The sequence below is a fragment of the Schistocerca piceifrons genome, unplaced genomic scaffold (assembly GCF_021461385.2).
Source record: "Schistocerca piceifrons isolate TAMUIC-IGC-003096 unplaced genomic scaffold, iqSchPice1.1 HiC_scaffold_636, whole genome shotgun sequence".
Taxonomy (NCBI): Eukaryota; Metazoa; Arthropoda; class Insecta; order Orthoptera; family Acrididae; genus Schistocerca; species Schistocerca piceifrons.
This window is the reverse complement of record NW_025728879.1, coordinates 15,576-36,430: the sequence shown is the minus strand read 5'-3', so window position 1 is coordinate 36,430 and position 20,855 is coordinate 15,576. Positions and strand designations below refer to the sequence as shown.

Sequence of the window (20,855 nt, the reverse complement as noted above, 5' to 3'; positions counted from 1 at the left end):
TTACATTGTGGAATTTAGCACTGCTACAAAACAGTAGGCCCTGACTTATTTCAGAACTCATCTGTCGATTCGTAGTGTGTTGTTATTTTCAAGGAGTTCTAGCACACATCCTTCGCGCATTCTTGCTCAAACTGAGTTCATTACTGTAATTTCGTATCTTGCGTTTGATACAGTAGTTCAAAATGCTTGTGGAAGCATCTTTGTCAACACCTGAAAGTTAGTATGAAAAGAGGGCTGGCAGGTGCAGCGACGTAAAAATGAAAAAATGAGATAGAGCCAACAGCACCCGGTGTTCCCAGGCGGTCACCCATCCAAGTACTAACCGGGCCCGATGTTGCTTAACTTCGGTGATCGGACGAGAACCGGTGTATTCAACATGGTATGGCCGTTGGCGTCCTTATACTGTAGCCGCACCCCAGAAGAAGCATTCGCCTCTTCTCGCAACACACGCAATCGCTGCTTTCCGTGGCACATTTGACGCAAAGCTCGTCTTTCCACCTCGAAGGTGGCGCGGAGTGCGCGCTCGCCTCGGCGTCTCAGAGGCGACTGCCGAACGTAGGTGAGACACGCACAACACAGCTGCTCGGTGCACCGCCTGTCATTCGTTTGGTGCGTGTGGCCTCCGACACTCGCTGGCGACGCGCCTTGTTCCTGTTATCCGGCGCGGGGCTTGCGCGCGCGGTCGGGCGGCGGGCGGACTGCGCGGGGTGTGGCAGTGTCCTGCTGGACCGACGGAGGCTTTCTCACCTGGCTGACACACGCCGCGCTTCCAGATATTTGCGTAATTTGCGCGGTGCATTGGCGCCTGTCCCCCCTTCCGTCCGACTTGTCCCGACTTTGCTCGACTGCCGCTCGCTGCCGCTCGGGTCGCGGTCCATATGACAGCACAAGCGCGAGAAACGTCTGCGGGAGGAGGCGAGACGACAAAAGAATAAATTTATGATTAGAAATCGAACTTGGAGCTGTACGCCGCTGCAGAACGATAGGCAGGCGCTACCGTATTTCGGAGCATACCGCCCGATTCGTACTGTTTTGTCGTTTTCAAAGACTTCCTGGCAAACTTGGTTGGCACATTCTCCTTCAAACTGAGTTAATTACTGCAGTTTCGTACCTTACGGCCGTTTAAAATGCTTGAGGAAGTCTCTTTGTCACAACAGAAAGGTGATATGGAAAAAGGCTGGCTGCCAGGAGTAGCGACTGAAAAGCGAAAAATGAAGACAGCCAGAGTTCCCAGGCGCTCACCCTTCCGAGTACTACTAACGTTGTTGCTTCACTTCGGTGATCGGACGAGAACGGAAGATTTTATTTCTTTTTTTTTTTTTTGTTTATTTACATTGTGGAATTTAGCACTGCTACAAAACAGTAGGCCCTGACTTATTTCAGAACTCATCTGTCGATTCGTAGTGTGTTGTTATTTTCAAGGAGTTCTAGCACACATCCTTCGCGCATTCTTGCTCAAACTGAGTTCATTACTGTAATTTCGTATCTTGCGTTTGATACAGTAGTTCAAAATGCTTGTGGAAGCATCTTTGTCAACACCTGAAAGTTAGTATGAAAGAGGGCTGGCAGGTGCAGCGACGTAAAAATGAAAAAATGAGATAGAGCCAACAGCACCCGGTGTTCCCAGGCGGTCACCCATCCAAGTACTAACCGGGCCCGATGTTGCTTAACTTCGGTGATCGGACGAGAACCGGTGTATTCAACATGGTATGGCCGTTGGCGTCCTTATACTGTAGCCGCACCCCAGAAGAAGCATTCGCCTCTTCTCGCAACACACGCAATCGCTGCTTTCCGTGGCACATTTGACGCAAAGCTCGTCTTTCCACCTCGAAGGTGGCGCGGAGTGCGCGCTCGCCTCGGCGTCTCAGAGGCGACTGCCGAACGTAGGTGAGACACGCACAACACAGCTGCTCGGTGCACCGCCTGTCATTCGTTTGGTGCGTGTGGCCTCCGACACTCGCTGGCGACGCGCCTTGTTCCTGTTATCCGGCGCGGGGCTTGCGCGCGCGGTCGGGCGGCGGGCGGACTGCGCGGGGTGTGGCAGTGTCCTGCTGGACCGACGGAGGCTTTCTCACCTGGCTGACACACGCCGCGCTTCCAGATATTTGCGTAATTTGCGCGGTGCATTGGCGCCTGTCCCCCCTTCCGTCCCGACTTGTCCTGACTTTGCTCGACTGCCGCTCGCTGCCGCTCGGGTCGCGGTCCATATGACAGCACAAGCGCGAGAAACGTCTGCGGGAGGAGGCGAGACGACAAAAGAATAAATTTATGATTAGAAATCGAACTTGGAGCTGTACGCCGCTGCAGAACGATAGGCAGGCGCTACCGTATTTCGGAGCATACCGCCCGATTCGTACTGTTTTGTCGTTTTCAAAGACTTCCTGGCAAACTTGGTTGGCACATTCTCCTTCAAACTGAGTTAATTACTGCAGTTTCGTACCTTACGGCCGTTTAAAATGCTTGAGGAAGTCTCTTTGTCACAACAGAAAGGTGATATGGAAAAAGGCTGGCTGCCAGGAGTAGCGACTGAAAAGCGAAAAATGAAGACAGCCAGAGTTCCCAGGCGCTCACCCTTCCGAGTACTACTAACGTTGTTGCTTCACTTCGGTGATCGGACGAGAACGGAAGATTTTATTTCTTTTTTTTTTTTTTGTTTATTTACATTGTGGAATTTAGCACTGCTACAAAACAGTAGGCCCTGACTTATTTCAGAACTCATCTGTCGATTCGTAGTGTGTTGTTATTTTCAAGGAGTTCTAGCACACATCCTTCGCGCATTCTTGCTCAAACTGAGTTCATTACTGTAATTTCGTATCTTGCGTTTGATACAGTAGTTCAAAATGCTTGTGGAAGCATCTTTGTCAACACCTGAAAGTTAGTATGAAAAGAGGGCTGGCAGGTGCAGCGACGTAAAAATGAAAAAATGAGATAGAGCCAACAGCACCCGGTGTTCCCAGGCGGTCACCCATCCAAGTACTAACCGGGCCCGATGTTGCTTAACTTCGGTGATCGGACGAGAACCGGTGTATTCAACATGGTATGGCCGTTGGCGTCCTTATACTGTAGCCGCACCCCAGAAGAAGCATTCGCCTCTTCTCGCAACACACGCAATCGCTGCTTTCCGTGGCACATTTGACGCAAAGCTCGTCTTTCCACCTCGAAGGTGGCGCGGAGTGCGCGCTCGCCTCGGCGTCTCAGAGGCGACTGCCGAACGTAGGTGAGACACGCACAACACAGCTGCTCGGTGCACCGCCTGTCATTCGTTTGGTGCGTGTGGCCTCCGACACTCGCTGGCGACGCGCCTTGTTCCTGTTATCCGGCGCGGGGCTTGCGCGCGCGGTCGGGCGGCGGGCGGACTGCGCGGGGTGTGGCAGTGTCCTGCTGGACCGACGGAGGCTTTCTCACCTGGCTGACACACGCCGCGCTTCCAGATATTTGCGTAATTTGCGCGGTGCATTGGCGCCTGTCCCCCCTTCCGTCCCGACTTGTCCCGACTTTGCTCGACTGCCGCTCGCTGCCGCTCGGGTCGCGGTCCATATGACAGCACAAGCGCGAGAAACGTCTGCGGGAGGAGGCGAGACGACAAAAGAATAAATTTATGATTAGAAATCGAACTTGGAGCTGTACGCCGCTGCAGAACGATAGGCAGGCGCTACCGTATTTCGGAGCATACCGCCCGATTCGTACTGTTTTGTCGTTTTCAAAGACTTCCTGGCAAACTTGGTTGGCACATTCTCCTTCAAACTGAGTTAATTACTGCAGTTTCGTACCTTACGGCCGTTTAAAATGCTTGAGGAAGTCTCTTTGTCACAACAGAAAGGTGATATGGAAAAAGGCTGGCTGCCAGGAGTAGCGACTGAAAAGCGAAAAATGAAGACAGCCAGAGTTCCCAGGCGCTCACCCTTCCGAGTACTACTAACGTTGTTGCTTCACTTCGGTGATCGGACGAGAACGGAAGATTTTATTTCTTTTTTTTTTTTTTGTTTATTTACATTGTGGAATTTAGCACTGCTACAAAACAGTAGGCCCTGACTTATTTCAGAACTCATCTGTCGATTCGTAGTGTGTTGTTATTTTCAAGGAGTTCTAGCACACATCCTTCGCGCATTCTTGCTCAAACTGAGTTCATTACTGTAATTTCGTATCTTGCGTTTGATACAGTAGTTCAAAATGCTTGTGGAAGCATCTTTGTCAACACCTGAAAGTTAGTATGAAAAGAGGGCTGGCAGGTGCAGCGACGTAAAAATGAAAAAATGAGATAGAGCCAACAGCACCCGGTGTTCCCAGGCGGTCACCCATCCAAGTACTAACCGGGCCCGATGTTGCTTAACTTCGGTGATCGGACGAGAACCGGTGTATTCAACATGGTATGGCCGTTGGCGTCCTTATACTGTAGCCGCACCCCAGAAGAAGCATTCGCCTCTTCTCGCAACACACGCAATCGCTGCTTTCCGTGGCACATTTGACGCAAAGCTCGTCTTTCCACCTCGAAGGTGGCGCGGAGTGCGCGCTCGCCTCGGCGTCTCAGAGGCGACTGCCGAACGTAGGTGAGACACGCACAACACAGCTGCTCGGTGCACCGCCTGTCATTCGTTTGGTGCGTGTGGCCTCCGACACTCGCTGGCGACGCGCCTTGTTCCTGTTATCCGGCGCGGGGCTTGCGCGCGCGGTCGGGCGGCGGGCGGACTGCGCGGGGTGTGGCAGTGTCCTGCTGGACCGACGGAGGCTTTCTCACCTGGCTGACACACGCCGCGCTTCCAGATATTTGCGTAATTTGCGCGGTGCATTGGCGCCTGTCCCCCCTTCCGTCCCGACTTGTCCCGACTTTGCTCGACTGCCGCTCGCTGCCGCTCGGGTCGCGGTCCATATGACAGCACAAGCGCGAGAAACGTCTGCGGGAGGAGGCGAGACGACAAAAGAATAAATTTATGATTAGAAATCGAACTTGGAGCTGTACGCCGCTGCAGAACGATAGGCAGGCGCTACCGTATTTCGGAGCATACCGCCCGATTCGTACTGTTTTGTCGTTTTCAAAGACTTCCTGGCAAACTTGGTTGGCACATTCTCCTTCAAACTGAGTTAATTACTGCAGTTTCGTACCTTACGGCCGTTTAAAATGCTTGAGGAAGTCTCTTTGTCACAACAGAAAGGTGATATGGAAAAAGGCTGGCTGCCAGGAGTAGCGACTGAAAAGCGAAAAATGAAGACAGCCAGAGTTCCCAGGCGCTCACCCTTCCGAGTACTACTAACGTTGTTGCTTCACTTCGGTGATCGGACGAGAACGGAAGATTTTATTTCTTTTTTTTTTTTTTGTTTATTTACATTGTGGAATTTAGCACTGCTACAAAACAGTAGGCCCTGACTTATTTCAGAACTCATCTGTCGATTCGTAGTGTGTTGTTATTTTCAAGGAGTTCTAGCACACATCCTTCGCGCATTCTTGCTCAAACTGAGTTCATTACTGTAATTTCGTATCTTGCGTTTGATACAGTAGTTCAAAATGCTTGTGGAAGCATCTTTGTCAACACCTGAAAGTTAGTATGAAAAGAGGGCTGGCAGGTGCAGCGACGTAAAAATGAAAAAATGAGATAGAGCCAACAGCACCCGGTGTTCCCAGGCGGTCACCCATCCAAGTACTAACCGGGCCCGATGTTGCTTAACTTCGGTGATCGGACGAGAACCGGTGTATTCAACATGGTATGGCCGTTGGCGTCCTTATACTGTAGCCGCACCCCAGAAGAAGCATTCGCCTCTTCTCGCAACACACGCAATCGCTGCTTTCCGTGGCACATTTGACGCAAAGCTCGTCTTTCCACCTCGAAGGTGGCGCGGAGTGCGCGCTCGCCTCGGCGTCTCAGAGGCGACTGCCGAACGTAGGTGAGACACGCACAACACAGCTGCTCGGTGCACCGCCTGTCATTCGTTTGGTGCGTGTGGCCTCCGACACTCGCTGGCGACGCGCCTTGTTCCTGTTATCCGGCGCGGGGCTTGCGCGCGCGGTCGGGCGGCGGGCGGACTGCGCGGGGTGTGGCAGTGTCCTGCTGGACCGACGGAGGCTTTCTCACCTGGCTGACACACGCCGCGCTTCCAGATATTTGCGTAATTTGCGCGGTGCATTGGCGCCTGTCCCCCCTTCCGTCCCGACTTGTCCTGACTTTGCTCGACTGCCGCTCGCTGCCGCTCGGGTCGCGGTCCATATGACAGCACAAGCGCGAGAAACGTCTGCGGGAGGAGGCGAGACGACAAAAGAATAAATTTATGATTAGAAATCGAACTTGGAGCTGTACGCCGCTGCAGAACGATAGGCAGGCGCTACCGTATTTCGGAGCATACCGCCCGATTCGTACTGTTTTGTCGTTTTCAAAGACTTCCTGGCAAACTTGGTTGGCACATTCTCCTTCAAACTGAGTTAATTACTGCAGTTTCGTACCTTACGGCCGTTTAAAATGCTTGAGGAAGTCTCTTTGTCACAACAGAAAGGTGATATGGAAAAAGGCTGGCTGCCAGGAGTAGCGACTGAAAAGCGAAAAATGAAGACAGCCAGAGTTCCCAGGCGCTCACCCTTCCGAGTACTACTAACGTTGTTGCTTCACTTCGGTGATCGGACGAGAACGGAAGATTTTATTTCTTTTTTTTTTTTTTGTTTATTTACATTGTGGAATTTAGCACTGCTACAAAACAGTAGGCCCTGACTTATTTCAGAACTCATCTGTCGATTCGTAGTGTGTTGTTATTTTCAAGGAGTTCTAGCACACATCCTTCGCGCATTCTTGCTCAAACTGAGTTCATTACTGTAATTTCGTATCTTGCGTTTGATACAGTAGTTCAAAATGCTTGTGGAAGCATCTTTGTCAACACCTGAAAGTTAGTATGAAAAGAGGGCTGGCAGGTGCAGCGACGTAAAAATGAAAAAATGAGATAGAGCCAACAGCACCCGGTGTTCCCAGGCGGTCACCCATCCAAGTACTAACCGGGCCCGATGTTGCTTAACTTCGGTGATCGGACGAGAACCGGTGTATTCAACATGGTATGGCCGTTGGCGTCCTTATACTGTAGCCGCACCCCAGAAGAAGCATTCGCCTCTTCTCGCAACACACGCAATCGCTGCTTTCCGTGGCACATTTGACGCAAAGCTCGTCTTTCCACCTCGAAGGTGGCGCGGAGTGCGCGCTCGCCTCGGCGTCTCAGAGGCGACTGCCGAACGTAGGTGAGACACGCACAACACAGCTGCTCGGTGCACCGCCTGTCATTCGTTTGGTGCGTGTGGCCTCCGACACTCGCTGGCGACGCGCCTTGTTCCTGTTATCCGGCGCGGGGCTTGCGCGCGCGGTCGGGCGGCGGGCGGACTGCGCGGGGTGTGGCAGTGTCCTGCTGGACCGACGGAGGCTTTCTCACCTGGCTGACACACGCCGCGCTTCCAGATATTTGCGTAATTTGCGCGGTGCATTGGCGCCTGTCCCCCCTTCCGTCCCGACTTGTCCCGACTTTGCTCGACTGCCGCTCGCTGCCGCTCGGGTCGCGGTCCATATGACAGCACAAGCGCGAGAAACGTCTGCGGGAGGAGGCGAGACGACAAAAGAATAAATTTATGATTAGAAATCGAACTTGGAGCTGTACGCCGCTGCAGAACGATAGGCAGGCGCTACCGTATTTCGGAGCATACCGCCCGATTCGTACTGTTTTGTCGTTTTCAAAGACTTCCTGGCAAACTTGGTTGGCACATTCTCCTTCAAACTGAGTTAATTACTGCAGTTTCGTACCTTACGGCCGTTTAAAATGCTTGAGGAAGTCTCTTTGTCACAACAGAAAGGTGATATGGAAAAAGGCTGGCTGCCAGGAGTAGCGACTGAAAAGCGAAAAATGAAGACAGCCAGAGTTCCCAGGCGCTCACCCTTCCGAGTACTACTAACGTTGTTGCTTCACTTCGGTGATCGGACGAGAACGGAAGATTTTATTTCTTTTTTTTTTTTTTGTTTATTTACATTGTGGAATTTAGCACTGCTACAAAACAGTAGGCCCTGACTTATTTCAGAACTCATCTGTCGATTCGTAGTGTGTTGTTATTTTCAAGGAGTTCTAGCACACATCCTTCGCGCATTCTTGCTCAAACTGAGTTCATTACTGTAATTTCGTATCTTGCGTTTGATACAGTAGTTCAAAATGCTTGTGGAAGCATCTTTGTCAACACCTGAAAGTTAGTATGAAAAGAGGGCTGGCAGGTGCAGCGACGTAAAAATGAAAAAATGAGATAGAGCCAACAGCACCCGGTGTTCCCAGGCGGTCACCCATCCAAGTACTAACCGGGCCCGATGTTGCTTAACTTCGGTGATCGGACGAGAACCGGTGTATTCAACATGGTATGGCCGTTGGCGTCCTTATACTGTAGCCGCACCCCAGAAGAAGCATTCGCCTCTTCTCGCAACACACGCAATCGCTGCTTTCCGTGGCACATTTGACGCAAAGCTCGTCTTTCCACCTCGAAGGTGGCGCGGAGTGCGCGCTCGCCTCGGCGTCTCAGAGGCGACTGCCGAACGTAGGTGAGACACGCACAACACAGCTGCTCGGTGCACCGCCTGTCATTCGTTTGGTGCGTGTGGCCTCCGACACTCGCTGGCGACGCGCCTTGTTCCTGTTATCCGGCGCGGGGCTTGCGCGCGCGGTCGGGCGGCGGGCGGACTGCGCGGGGTGTGGCAGTGTCCTGCTGGACCGACGGAGGCTTTCTCACCTGGCTGACACACGCCGCGCTTCCAGATATTTGCGTAATTTGCGCGGTGCATTGGCGCCTGTCCCCCCTTCCGTCCCGACTTGTCCTGACTTTGCTCGACTGCCGCTCGCTGCCGCTCGGGTCGCGGTCCATATGACAGCACAAGCGCGAGAAACGTCTGCGGGAGGAGGCGAGACGACAAAAGAATAAATTTATGATTAGAAATCGAACTTGGAGCTGTACGCCGCTGCAGAACGATAGGCAGGCGCTACCGTATTTCGGAGCATACCGCCCGATTCGTACTGTTTTGTCGTTTTCAAAGACTTCCTGGCAAACTTGGTTGGCACATTCTCCTTCAAACTGAGTTAATTACTGCAGTTTCGTACCTTACGGCCGTTTAAAATGCTTGAGGAAGTCTCTTTGTCACAACAGAAAGGTGATATGGAAAAAGGCTGGCTGCCAGGAGTAGCGACTGAAAAGCGAAAAATGAAGACAGCCAGAGTTCCCAGGCGCTCACCCTTCCGAGTACTACTAACGTTGTTGCTTCACTTCGGTGATCGGACGAGAACGGAAGATTTTATTTCTTTTTTTTTTTTTTGTTTATTTACATTGTGGAATTTAGCACTGCTACAAAACAGTAGGCCCTGACTTATTTCAGAACTCATCTGTCGATTCGTAGTGTGTTGTTATTTTCAAGGAGTTCTAGCACACATCCTTCGCGCATTCTTGCTCAAACTGAGTTCATTACTGTAATTTCGTATCTTGCGTTTGATACAGTAGTTCAAAATGCTTGTGGAAGCATCTTTGTCAACACCTGAAAGTTAGTATGAAAAGAGGGCTGGCAGGTGCAGCGACGTAAAAATGAAAAAATGAGATAGAGCCAACAGCACCCGGTGTTCCCAGGCGGTCACCCATCCAAGTACTAACCGGGCCCGATGTTGCTTAACTTCGGTGATCGGACGAGAACCGGTGTATTCAACATGGTATGGCCGTTGGCGTCCTTATACTGTAGCCGCACCCCAGAAGAAGCATTCGCCTCTTCTCGCAACACACGCAATCGCTGCTTTCCGTGGCACATTTGACGCAAAGCTCGTCTTTCCACCTCGAAGGTGGCGCGGAGTGCGCGCTCGCCTCGGCGTCTCAGAGGCGACTGCCGAACGTAGGTGAGACACGCACAACACAGCTGCTCGGTGCACCGCCTGTCATTCGTTTGGTGCGTGTGGCCTCCGACACTCGCTGGCGACGCGCCTTGTTCCTGTTATCCGGCGCGGGGCTTGCGCGCGCGGTCGGGCGGCGGGCGGACTGCGCGGGGTGTGGCAGTGTCCTGCTGGACCGACGGAGGCTTTCTCACCTGGCTGACACACGCCGCGCTTCCAGATATTTGCGTAATTTGCGCGGTGCATTGGCGCCTGTCCCCCCTTCCGTCCCGACTTGTCCCGACTTTGCTCGACTGCCGCTCGCTGCCGCTCGGGTCGCGGTCCATATGACAGCACAAGCGCGAGAAACGTCTGCGGGAGGAGGCGAGACGACAAAAGAATAAATTTATGATTAGAAATCGAACTTGGAGCTGTACGCCGCTGCAGAACGATAGGCAGGCGCTACCGTATTTCGGAGCATACCGCCCGATTCGTACTGTTTTGTCGTTTTCAAAGACTTCCTGGCAAACTTGGTTGGCACATTCTCCTTCAAACTGAGTTAATTACTGCAGTTTCGTACCTTACGGCCGTTTAAAATGCTTGAGGAAGTCTCTTTGTCACAACAGAAAGGTGATATGGAAAAAGGCTGGCTGCCAGGAGTAGCGACTGAAAAGCGAAAAATGAAGACAGCCAGAGTTCCCAGGCGCTCACCCTTCCGAGTACTACTAACGTTGTTGCTTCACTTCGGTGATCGGACGAGAACGGAAGATTTTATTTCTTTTTTTTTTTTTTGTTTATTTACATTGTGGAATTTAGCACTGCTACAAAACAGTAGGCCCTGACTTATTTCAGAACTCATCTGTCGATTCGTAGTGTGTTGTTATTTTCAAGGAGTTCTAGCACACATCCTTCGCGCATTCTTGCTCAAACTGAGTTCATTACTGTAATTTCGTATCTTGCGTTTGATACAGTAGTTCAAAATGCTTGTGGAAGCATCTTTGTCAACACCTGAAAGTTAGTATGAAAAGAGGGCTGGCAGGTGCAGCGACGTAAAAATGAAAAAATGAGATAGAGCCAACAGCACCCGGTGTTCCCAGGCGGTCACCCATCCAAGTACTAACCGGGCCCGATGTTGCTTAACTTCGGTGATCGGACGAGAACCGGTGTATTCAACATGGTATGGCCGTTGGCGTCCTTATACTGTAGCCGCACCCCAGAAGAAGCATTCGCCTCTTCTCGCAACACACGCAATCGCTGCTTTCCGTGGCACATTTGACGCAAAGCTCGTCTTTCCACCTCGAAGGTGGCGCGGAGTGCGCGCTCGCCTCGGCGTCTCAGAGGCGACTGCCGAACGTAGGTGAGACACGCACAACACAGCTGCTCGGTGCACCGCCTGTCATTCGTTTGGTGCGTGTGGCCTCCGACACTCGCTGGCGACGCGCCTTGTTCCTGTTATCCGGCGCGGGGCTTGCGCGCGCGGTCGGGCGGCGGGCGGACTGCGCGGGGTGTGGCAGTGTCCTGCTGGACCGACGGAGGCTTTCTCACCTGGCTGACACACGCCGCGCTTCCAGATATTTGCGTAATTTGCGCGGTGCATTGGCGCCTGTCCCCCCTTCCGTCCCGACTTGTCCTGACTTTGCTCGACTGCCGCTCGCTGCCGCTCGGGTCGCGGTCCATATGACAGCACAAGCGCGAGAAACGTCTGCGGGAGGAGGCGAGACGACAAAAGAATAAATTTATGATTAGAAATCGAACTTGGAGCTGTACGCCGCTGCAGAACGATAGGCAGGCGCTACCGTATTTCGGAGCATACCGCCCGATTCGTACTGTTTTGTCGTTTTCAAAGACTTCCTGGCAAACTTGGTTGGCACATTCTCCTTCAAACTGAGTTAATTACTGCAGTTTCGTACCTTACGGCCGTTTAAAATGCTTGAGGAAGTCTCTTTGTCACAACAGAAAGGTGATATGGAAAAAGGCTGGCTGCCAGGAGTAGCGACTGAAAAGCGAAAAATGAAGACAGCCAGAGTTCCCAGGCGCTCACCCTTCCGAGTACTACTAACGTTGTTGCTTCACTTCGGTGATCGGACGAGAACGGAAGATTTTATTTCTTTTTTTTTTTTTTGTTTATTTACATTGTGGAATTTAGCACTGCTACAAAACAGTAGGCCCTGACTTATTTCAGAACTCATCTGTCGATTCGTAGTGTGTTGTTATTTTCAAGGAGTTCTAGCACACATCCTTCGCGCATTCTTGCTCAAACTGAGTTCATTACTGTAATTTCGTATCTTGCGTTTGATACAGTAGTTCAAAATGCTTGTGGAAGCATCTTTGTCAACACCTGAAAGTTAGTATGAAAAGAGGGCTGGCAGGTGCAGCGACGTAAAAATGAAAAAATGAGATAGAGCCAACAGCACCCGGTGTTCCCAGGCGGTCACCCATCCAAGTACTAACCGGGCCCGATGTTGCTTAACTTCGGTGATCGGACGAGAACCGGTGTATTCAACATGGTATGGCCGTTGGCGTCCTTATACTGTAGCCGCACCCCAGAAGAAGCATTCGCCTCTTCTCGCAACACACGCAATCGCTGCTTTCCGTGGCACATTTGACGCAAAGCTCGTCTTTCCACCTCGAAGGTGGCGCGGAGTGCGCGCTCGCCTCGGCGTCTCAGAGGCGACTGCCGAACGTAGGTGAGACACGCACAACACAGCTGCTCGGTGCACCGCCTGTCATTCGTTTGGTGCGTGTGGCCTCCGACACTCGCTGGCGACGCGCCTTGTTCCTGTTATCCGGCGCGGGGCTTGCGCGCGCGGTCGGGCGGCGGGCGGACTGCGCGGGGTGTGGCAGTGTCCTGCTGGACCGACGGAGGCTTTCTCACCTGGCTGACACACGCCGCGCTTCCAGATATTTGCGTAATTTGCGCGGTGCATTGGCGCCTGTCCCCCCTTCCGTCCCGACTTGTCCCGACTTTGCTCGACTGCCGCTCGCTGCCGCTCGGGTCGCGGTCCATATGACAGCACAAGCGCGAGAAACGTCTGCGGGAGGAGGCGAGACGACAAAAGAATAAATTTATGATTAGAAATCGAACTTGGAGCTGTACGCCGCTGCAGAACGATAGGCAGGCGCTACCGTATTTCGGAGCATACCGCCCGATTCGTACTGTTTTGTCGTTTTCAAAGACTTCCTGGCAAACTTGGTTGGCACATTCTCCTTCAAACTGAGTTAATTACTGCAGTTTCGTACCTTACGGCCGTTTAAAATGCTTGAGGAAGTCTCTTTGTCACAACAGAAAGGTGATATGGAAAAAGGCTGGCTGCCAGGAGTAGCGACTGAAAAGCGAAAAATGAAGACAGCCAGAGTTCCCAGGCGCTCACCCTTCCGAGTACTACTAACGTTGTTGCTTCACTTCGGTGATCGGACGAGAACGGAAGATTTTATTTCTTTTTTTTTTTTTTGTTTATTTACATTGTGGAATTTAGCACTGCTACAAAACAGTAGGCCCTGACTTATTTCAGAACTCATCTGTCGATTCGTAGTGTGTTGTTATTTTCAAGGAGTTCTAGCACACATCCTTCGCGCATTCTTGCTCAAACTGAGTTCATTACTGTAATTTCGTATCTTGCGTTTGATACAGTAGTTCAAAATGCTTGTGGAAGCATCTTTGTCAACACCTGAAAGTTAGTATGAAAAGAGGGCTGGCAGGTGCAGCGACGTAAAAATGAAAAAATGAGATAGAGCCAACAGCACCCGGTGTTCCCAGGCGGTCACCCATCCAAGTACTAACCGGGCCCGATGTTGCTTAACTTCGGTGATCGGACGAGAACCGGTGTATTCAACATGGTATGGCCGTTGGCGTCCTTATACTGTAGCCGCACCCCAGAAGAAGCATTCGCCTCTTCTCGCAACACACGCAATCGCTGCTTTCCGTGGCACATTTGACGCAAAGCTCGTCTTTCCACCTCGAAGGTGGCGCGGAGTGCGCGCTCGCCTCGGCGTCTCAGAGGCGACTGCCGAACGTAGGTGAGACACGCACAACACAGCTGCTCGGTGCACCGCCTGTCATTCGTTTGGTGCGTGTGGCCTCCGACACTCGCTGGCGACGCGCCTTGTTCCTGTTATCCGGCGCGGGGCTTGCGCGCGCGGTCGGGCGGCGGGCGGACTGCGCGGGGTGTGGCAGTGTCCTGCTGGACCGACGGAGGCTTTCTCACCTGGCTGACACACGCCGCGCTTCCAGATATTTGCGTAATTTGCGCGGTGCATTGGCGCCTGTCCCCCCTTCCGTCCCGACTTGTCCTGACTTTGCTCGACTGCCGCTCGCTGCCGCTCGGGTCGCGGTCCATATGACAGCACAAGCGCGAGAAACGTCTGCGGGAGGAGGCGAGACGACAAAAGAATAAATTTATGATTAGAAATCGAACTTGGAGCTGTACGCCGCTGCAGAACGATAGGCAGGCGCTACCGTATTTCGGAGCATACCGCCCGATTCGTACTGTTTTGTCGTTTTCAAAGACTTCCTGGCAAACTTGGTTGGCACATTCTCCTTCAAACTGAGTTAATTACTGCAGTTTCGTACCTTACGGCCGTTTAAAATGCTTGAGGAAGTCTCTTTGTCACAACAGAAAGGTGATATGGAAAAAGGCTGGCTGCCAGGAGTAGCGACTGAAAAGCGAAAAATGAAGACAGCCAGAGTTCCCAGGCGCTCACCCTTCCGAGTACTACTAACGTTGTTGCTTCACTTCGGTGATCGGACGAGAACGGAAGATTTTATTTCTTTTTTTTTTTTTTGTTTATTTACATTGTGGAATTTAGCACTGCTACAAAACAGTAGGCCCTGACTTATTTCAGAACTCATCTGTCGATTCGTAGTGTGTTGTTATTTTCAAGGAGTTCTAGCACACATCCTTCGCGCATTCTTGCTCAAACTGAGTTCATTACTGTAATTTCGTATCTTGCGTTTGATACAGTAGTTCAAAATGCTTGTGGAAGCATCTTTGTCAACACCTGAAAGTTAGTATGAAAAGAGGGCTGGCAGGTGCAGCGACGTAAAAATGAAAAAATGAGATAGAGCCAACAGCACCCGGTGTTCCCAGGCGGTCACCCATCCAAGTACTAACCGGGCCCGATGTTGCTTAACTTCGGTGATCGGACGAGAACCGGTGTATTCAACATGGTATGGCCGTTGGCGTCCTTATACTGTAGCCGCACCCCAGAAGAAGCATTCGCCTCTTCTCGCAACACACGCAATCGCTGCTTTCCGTGGCACATTTGACGCAAAGCTCGTCTTTCCACCTCGAAGGTGGCGCGGAGTGCGCGCTCGCCTCGGCGTCTCAGAGGCGACTGCCGAACGTAGGTGAGACACGCACAACACAGCTGCTCGGTGCACCGCCTGTCATTCGTTTGGTGCGTGTGGCCTCCGACACTCGCTGGCGACGCGCCTTGTTCCTGTTATCCGGCGCGGGGCTTGCGCGCGCGGTCGGGCGGCGGGCGGACTGCGCGGGGTGTGGCAGTGTCCTGCTGGACCGACGGAGGCTTTCTCACCTGGCTGACACACGCCGCGCTTCCAGATATTTGCGTAATTTGCGCGGTGCATTGGCGCCTGTCCCCCCTTCCGTCCCGACTTGTCCTGACTTTGCTCGACTGCCGCTCGCTGCCGCTCGGGTCGCGGTCCATATGACAGCACAAGCGCGAGAAACGTCTGCGGGAGGAGGCGAGACGACAAAAGAATAAATTTATGATTAGAAATCGAACTTGGAGCTGTACGCCGCTGCAGAACGATAGGCAGGCGCTACCGTATTTCGGAGCATACCGCCCGATTCGTACTGTTTTGTCGTTTTCAAAGACTTCCTGGCAAACTTGGTTGGCACATTCTCCTTCAAACTGAGTTAATTACTGCAGTTTCGTACCTTACGGCCGTTTAAAATGCTTGAGGAAGTCTCTTTGTCACAACAGAAAGGTGATATGGAAAAAGGCTGGCTGCCAGGAGTAGCGACTGAAAAGCGAAAAATGAAGACAGCCAGAGTTCCCAGGCGCTCACCCTTCCGAGTACTACTAACGTTGTTGCTTCACTTCGGTGATCGGACGAGAACGGAAGATTTTATTTCTTTTTTTTTTTTTTGTTTATTTACATTGTGGAATTTAGCACTGCTACAAAACAGTAGGCCCTGACTTATTTCAGAACTCATCTGTCGATTCGTAGTGTGTTGTTATTTTCAAGGAGTTCTAGCACACATCCTTCGCGCATTCTTGCTCAAACTGAGTTCATTACTGTAATTTCGTATCTTGCGTTTGATACAGTAGTTCAAAATGCTTGTGGAAGCATCTTTGTCAACACCTGAAAGTTAGTATGAAAAGAGGGCTGGCAGGTGCAGCGACGTAAAAATGAAAAAATGAGATAGAGCCAACAGCACCTTTTTTTTTTTTTTTGTAACGTATATAAACTTTTATTTACAAATTGTAACAATTACAAGTCTTTACATTAAATGGTGTACTTGATTATTGAACGGTGATATTCACTGTCTAGGTTTCTGTTCTGATTGTTCTTTTGATAGTTCTTGGTCGAGTTACAACACGTTTATTCACTGAGTGTCCTTCATGTAGATTTTCCTGTTTGATTTTTTTTTTTTATGTCTTTTAATTTCAAAGCTTGCGTTATTTCTATATATATATATTTTTTTTTTTGAATTTACATGAAAAAAAGGGAAAATTAAAAATTTGCTTCTATGCTATTTGAAATGCACCTATTTTGGCATGTTTGCTATATGTACCCAGAGGCGAAAAGGGGATTATAAACCAGAAACATCTATGTGATTAAATTTGTGAATGCCAGGGATTATTAGTCGCAGAGAGGCATGCTACGATTGGCACATGATGGGCCGAGATTTACAACAAAACAAAAAGCAAAAAGGAACAACAAACAGACAAATAAACAAAAAACAATGAAACAACAAAAAAAAAAACAAGTCAATAAGCAAATGAACTGAAGACATAAGAGAAAGGAAAAGCGTACCTTGAGTGGAGAGAGAGAGAGCGAGAGAGAGAGAGAGAGAGAGAGTGAGTGAGAGAACACATTAATTACATGCAATACACTGTATGACATTTTGTTGTTTTCTTGGGGCACTTTGTAACCTTTTCACTAAATTTATCTCTGACCATTTCCTTGCCTGCTTTTATGTGGCAATTGGACACTGTATCACTACAATTGGCACACGTCACTCACTTTTGCACTGCTTCACATATAAACTTTCACTATGTGCACATTTCGTAAAAACGCTTTCCGCGCTGCACCACTCTTGCCGTCGGGGCTTTGGAGGGATCGGTGGGCGACGTCCTCAGCGACTGGGGTGTGGGTGTTGTGGGAGGGCGTCGGTCACGTCGTGTTGAAGGCGTCTCGGAAGGCGGCGTCCAGCGGGACCTGCAGGAAGTTCTGGAAGGTCTCGCGGTACTTGGAGTGTTGTTTGGCCCTCCTGTGTTCCTCCCACAGGTCCGTGAGGAACTGCGCCTTGTCGGTCTGCCGTTTCGTGACGATGGCGTGTGCCGTCATGGCGATGATCCACATTGTGGCCAGGCGTTTTGCTTTGGGGAAAGGCTTCGCGTCCGGGACAGTGACAGCTGAGACATGTATCGCCCTCTCGTCGGTTCTGTTGATGTGGGCGATCATTTTTCTCGCTGCCGCCCATATTTCCCCGCTCTCTCTGCAGCCAAAACGATGTTCGATGGTGTCGGTCTGGTTGCAGAGCTCGCAGTTTGGGGATTCCCGCATTTTTATGCGTGCCAGTTTTTCGTTTGTCGGCACTGTTTTGTGGATGATTTTATACCACGTGTCCCTGGCGTGCTCAGGAAGTGTCCGTTCCGAGACATTCTTCCAGACCTGTGGCCAGTCATGGTCTGGAAAACTCGTCTCTATTTTGGACTTTCTTGCCTTCCCCCTCAGAGCGCTGTAGATGTTCCTCGCCGTTCTTTGCTGTGGGTTGGCAACGACCGCGGTGCTGTAACTCTTGTCGATTGCCATCTGTTTTATGTGCCGCAACTTGAATGGTATGTGCGTGGTGTCTACAGGAGCCTCTTCAGATTCAGGTTTATATTGGTTTATCAGGCTGGACGTTATACTGTTGTTGTTCTGGTTTGCCATTTTCATCGCACGGTGTAGAAGCAGTGCCGCGCATTTCGTCTTAACGTCAGTCAGACCGAGTCCGCCTTCGTCCCTTGACAGGAAACACGTCGCCTGGGAGACCTTGAAGATTTCCCGCCTCCACAGCAAGTAGTACGCCGCACTTCCTATCGCTCGCGCAATTTCCGTCGGAGCACATAGTATTTGCGCCATGTACCACGCTTTCGACAGGATTGTTTCGTTTACTAACTGCACTCTTTGGCTCAGCGTCAGGTTCCGGTTCGCGTGTATCCTCACGAGCCCTCTCGTTGTGTTCAAGACGCTGCGCCAGTTTTGTGCTGCCATTTTCAGAGGGCACTGCTGTAGTTCCACTCCGAGTGCCCTATGGTTGTTTGTCACTCGGTACCACTGTCTCGCTGGTCGCAGTCTGCCGTTGCCTATTGGTAGTAGCACTGTCTTCCTCGGATTCGTTTTGGCACCTGAAGCCTTTTCGAAGGATTCCATGATAGGCTGGATTATTCCTAGTTCTTCTTCGTTTTGGATGAATATGCCCATGTCGTCAGCATAGGCCGTGCATACGATGTTCGTTGCACCCATTGTGTATCCTCCGATTTCGGCTGTTAGTTTTCGTAGTAGTGGGTCGAGGGCTATTGTGAAAAGTGCCATCGATAATGGACATCCTTGCCTGACGGATCTTCCCAGTCTTATTGACTTGGAAGTCCATCCGTTTACTGTTATTTTTGAGGTGGCATTTGTAATGACGTTCTTGATTGTTCTTCCGAATTTTGGTCCGAATCCGAGGCGTGCGATAGTTTTCAGCAGGTACCGGTGACTGATCCTGTCGAAAGCCTTGTGGAAATCGACAGAGATTACGGCTGCGGGTCTCCTCGTTGTTGCTGCGTGGGCTATGATGTCCCTGTATGTGCAGACGGCGTCGAAGATGTTCCTGCCAAGCACTGCACAGGTTTGCCATGGGCTAATAGCTTTCTGTAGCGCGACCTTGATGTTTGCAGCCAGGCACTTTGCTGCTATTTTGTAGTCTGAATTTAGGAGGGTTATTGGCCGAAAGTCTTCAATTTTGATGGCTGCCTTCGTTTTGGGGATCAGAATCACCGTCCCTTGGAGGAATTTTGATGGCAATTCTGTCCCGTTGAGAACTTCGTTTACTATTTCTGTGATTATTCCGCCGACTGTGCCCCAGAGCGCAGCGTAGAATTCTGATGGGATTCCGTCTGCGCCTGGTGCTCTTCCGTTTCTGCTGTCTTTGATGGCGGCTTTCACCTCATCGTCTGTGACGTTTTCGTTGAGTAGTGCCCGGTCTGCGTTGGTAAGGATCCGACGGGTCTCTTGCAGGATCCTCGCCATTTCTCCGTCGTCATTTTCATCTCCTCGGAACAGGTCGTTGAAGTGGTCTTCGACGTGGCTCATGATGTCTTTCTTCGTCGTTAACCTGTTCCCGTCTTTGTCGACGAGTTGCCTTACTTGTTTGCTACTAGCCCTCTGTCTCTCCCTGTGCAGGTGGTGCAGCGTGGCAGGTTCATCTTCCATTTCGCCGTTTGTCTGGCTACGGGCGACGACTCCTCTCATTTTGTCTCTTTTCAGGCTCAGTATACGTGCTTTGAGTCTTCTTATCCGCGGCAGAAACAGTTCGTCGTCCGCGGGGGCGTCCATTGCGTCTCGTAGGCATCTGGTGTAGAAGTCTGCCGTGTTTCTTTTCCAGAAAGCCTTCTCAGCGCTGTGCCTTATGAGTTCCCGTCTTACTTGCGGTTTGGCGTGTTCTACCCACCACTCAGTAGTGGAATTGTACTCGCCTCGCCGCTCTCTGCATGCCTGGATCGTGTCGGCGATTTCCTGCTTCAGCTTCCCGTCCGTGAGGTGGCTTGTGTTTAGCTTCCACGTTCCTCTTCCTGCTGGAAGCTTGCTTCTCTGTAGACGGAGTTTGCACTGATAGGCACAGTGATCTGAGAAGATCACAGGGCAGACTTCTACTTGTGTCACAGAGGTGGCCATCTCTCTGTTTACGTATACTCTATCGATTCTGCTTCTGCCGCGGTTATACAGGTACGTGAACACTGTGTGGTTTTGGTGTAGTAGACGCCAGGTGTCTGCTAATTTTAGACGCCTAACTAGATCCTGCAGTTCGGCGCACAAGTTGGGTACCGGGATCTGGTCTTCGGGTGAAATTACACAGTTGAAGTCACCTGCCAGGACGACGTTGTTGCTGTGAACTAGTAGCTCGCAGATGTCCTCGTTGTAAAATTTGCTCCTGGCACGCTTGTTTTCCGTTCCCGACGGAGCGTAAATGTTTACAAAATCAGTGTCTTCCACCTTCACCGCTATTCCGCGTCCGTCGGGCATCATTTTCACGTCGTCGAATTCGAGGCCGTGCCTGATTAGTGTGGCAGTTCCGCAGCGAGTTTCTGCGTCGATGTTGCAGATGACTTCGTATCCCGGTACCTGTTCTATAGCCGTCGTGACCACCTCCTGTAGCATAGCCACGTCTGCGGCTTTGTGCTGCAGGAAGTCAATTAGTGCATCTAATTTTAGTGCGGCGGTCATTCTGTTCACGTTACACGTAATTACACTGTATACTGAGCCCGAGCCCTGTTGCATTTAAACACTTTGTGGAGGCGGGTCTGTGGAGTGCTGTAGCCGTTCCGGCCGCAGGACTACGTCCTCTGCTTTTGGGGTTGTAGCCTTTTTGGTTGCGGATGCCGTATCTGACTCCTCTGACTCAGATACGTCCATCTTTTCGTCTTTTTCGCGGCTGAGACTTCGCCGCTTGCTCCGTCGCTTTTTGGCTTTCCCCGCGGCCGGGGCGTCCACGTTGTTTTCTTTGGGCTCGCCTTCTGATTCCTTCAGAATGCGGGCCAGTTTCGTGACTTGCTTTTTGATTGCAAGCTCACGCATC

General features: G+C 51.2%; 12 non-coding genes across 12 annotated transcripts; all 12 read right to left on the bottom strand.

Moving 5' to 3' along the window:
• Positions 1 to 274: 274 nt before the first annotated feature.
• On the bottom strand, positions 275 to 393 carry LOC124764638. The gene has a single exon (XR_007012783.1). It is a non-coding gene; the product is annotated as a 5S ribosomal RNA (ribosomal RNA).
• A 1,209-nt stretch (positions 394 to 1,602) lies between these two features.
• Positions 1,603 to 1,721, bottom strand: LOC124764636. Its single transcript, XR_007012782.1, has one exon. It is a non-coding gene; the product is annotated as a 5S ribosomal RNA (ribosomal RNA).
• A 1,211-nt stretch (positions 1,722 to 2,932) lies between these two features.
• On the bottom strand, positions 2,933 to 3,051 carry LOC124764635. The gene has a single exon (XR_007012781.1). It is a non-coding gene; the product is annotated as a 5S ribosomal RNA (ribosomal RNA).
• Positions 3,052 to 4,262: 1,211 nt separating this feature from the next.
• On the bottom strand, positions 4,263 to 4,381 carry LOC124764634. Its single transcript, XR_007012780.1, has one exon. It is a non-coding gene; the product is annotated as a 5S ribosomal RNA (ribosomal RNA).
• Positions 4,382 to 5,592: 1,211 nt separating this feature from the next.
• LOC124764632 lies at positions 5,593 to 5,711 on the bottom strand. The gene has a single exon (XR_007012778.1). It is a non-coding gene; the product is annotated as a 5S ribosomal RNA (ribosomal RNA).
• A 1,211-nt stretch (positions 5,712 to 6,922) lies between these two features.
• Positions 6,923 to 7,041, bottom strand: LOC124764631. The gene has a single exon (XR_007012777.1). It is a non-coding gene; the product is annotated as a 5S ribosomal RNA (ribosomal RNA).
• Positions 7,042 to 8,252: 1,211 nt separating this feature from the next.
• Positions 8,253 to 8,371, bottom strand: LOC124764630. Its single transcript, XR_007012776.1, has one exon. It is a non-coding gene; the product is annotated as a 5S ribosomal RNA (ribosomal RNA).
• Positions 8,372 to 9,582: 1,211 nt separating this feature from the next.
• Positions 9,583 to 9,701, bottom strand: LOC124764629. The gene has a single exon (XR_007012775.1). It is a non-coding gene; the product is annotated as a 5S ribosomal RNA (ribosomal RNA).
• Positions 9,702 to 10,912: 1,211 nt separating this feature from the next.
• Positions 10,913 to 11,031, bottom strand: LOC124764628. Its single transcript, XR_007012774.1, has one exon. It is a non-coding gene; the product is annotated as a 5S ribosomal RNA (ribosomal RNA).
• Positions 11,032 to 12,242: 1,211 nt separating this feature from the next.
• Positions 12,243 to 12,361, bottom strand: LOC124764627. Its single transcript, XR_007012773.1, has one exon. It is a non-coding gene; the product is annotated as a 5S ribosomal RNA (ribosomal RNA).
• A 1,211-nt stretch (positions 12,362 to 13,572) lies between these two features.
• Positions 13,573 to 13,691, bottom strand: LOC124764625. Its single transcript, XR_007012772.1, has one exon. It is a non-coding gene; the product is annotated as a 5S ribosomal RNA (ribosomal RNA).
• Positions 13,692 to 14,902: 1,211 nt separating this feature from the next.
• On the bottom strand, positions 14,903 to 15,021 carry LOC124764624. The gene has a single exon (XR_007012771.1). It is a non-coding gene; the product is annotated as a 5S ribosomal RNA (ribosomal RNA).
• Between the last annotated feature and the right edge of the window lie 5,834 nt (positions 15,022 to 20,855).